Genomic DNA, 1,673 nt, shown 5'->3' with positions numbered 1-1,673 from the left:
GGAGAGAAGGAATTGGTGACACTTCAACCCAAAATGTCACCCATTCCTAAGTAGACAAAAATGCTGGAGAAACTCAGCGCTTGAGGCAGCATCTATGGAATGAAGGAAATAGGCAACGTTTCGGAACAAAACCCTTCTTCAGACCGTCACCCATTGCTTATCTCCAGAGAAGCTGCATGTCCCACTGAGTTACTCCAGTATTTTGTGCCTATTGTCGGTGTAAACCAGCATCTGCATTTCCTTCCTACGCACTCCATTACATTACTTTAGACTTTAGAGATACAACGTCGTTCATTTTTGTTATTGCTTCTTAGGTACCGGAGTCAGAAGCCACGCCTTCACCACGCTCCTTCCGTGGAGAAGTTTTTTTTGCTCTTGTCTCCATTCTTTACGCGGTTGAAATGTATAAAAGTGTTATCAAGACTTTACAAGAGGTTATTCCGTGTCTTGAAATCAAGTAATATCAAGTAACATTGAAAGAGTGGTAAGCAAGGAGTTAAAAGTTATGGGAGCAAACGATGTACAACCTTACATTATGCTGCCACTAGAGAGACCCCCCCCCCTTAACTTCTGTAAGACATCTTGGCCTTGGTGCCCAAAACCTATCGTGGACCACTGGTGACCTCCGTTGACCAACTAAGAGCAAATGTACCTTAGTTGTGAACTGAGCCAAACCTAGGTGGTAATGCCTCTGGTTTGATATCTCAGTAATATTCTCCTATCTAGACTAGCACAAAGACTAAATCCCTGGATGAGTGGGTCGGCATCTTCTCCTGGGACAAAGTCGGCACTGACGAGGTTCTTATTCCAGGTGCGACAGAGGTTCACCTGCACCTCCTCCAACTTCACCTATTGCATCCACTGCTCTAGATGTCAGCTGATCTACATTGGTGAGACCAAGCGTAGGCTTGGCGATCGCTTCGCCGAACACCTCCGCTCGGTCCGCAACAACCAACCTGATCTCCCGGTGGCTCAGCACTTCAACACCCCCTCCCATTCCGAATCCGACCTTTCTGTCCTGGGCCTCCTCCATTGCCAGAGTGAGCACCACCGGAAACTGGAGGAGCAGCACCTCATCTTCCGCTTGGGCAGTCTGCACCTCGGTGGCCTGAACAATGACTTCTACAATTTCCGGTAGCCCTTGCTTTCTCCTCCCCTTCTCAGCTCTCCCTCAGCCCTCTGGCTCCTCCTCTTCCTTTCTTCTTCCCGCCCCCCCATCCCCACCCTGCTTCAGTCTGAAGAAAGGTTTTGGCCCGAAACGTTGCCTATTTCCTTCGCTCCATAGATGCTGCCGCACCCGCTGTCTACCTTCGAGGTTTTATTATGTTCTGTCAGCTCTACAGGGAAGGTCATATCAATATCTTTAAACTTTGTCAAGCCCACAGCTTACTAAGTGGACCAAAGAAAAGATTCAAAGATGTTCTCAAAACCTCCTTAGAAAGTGTAATCTTTGGCCCATAGTCATGAAATTGTACAAGACATGGCTCCCTTTGAAGCACCATGCTATGCTGACCATCCATTCTAGCCCCATCTCCCTGCATTAGGCCTGCACTCTTCACAGCCTTTCCTATCTGTATTCATTCAAATGCCTCTTTAGTGTTGTGAGTATATCTGCCTCTACCACCTCCTCTGGCAGCCAGTTCCAGGTAACCCCTGCCCTCTAAGTGGAAATG

Source organism: Amblyraja radiata, chromosome 35 (assembly GCF_010909765.2).
Source record: "Amblyraja radiata isolate CabotCenter1 chromosome 35, sAmbRad1.1.pri, whole genome shotgun sequence".
Classification (NCBI taxonomy): domain Eukaryota; kingdom Metazoa; phylum Chordata; class Chondrichthyes; order Rajiformes; family Rajidae; genus Amblyraja; species Amblyraja radiata.
The sequence above is the reverse complement of the archived record's forward strand: the minus strand, read 5'-3'. Positions refer to the sequence as shown.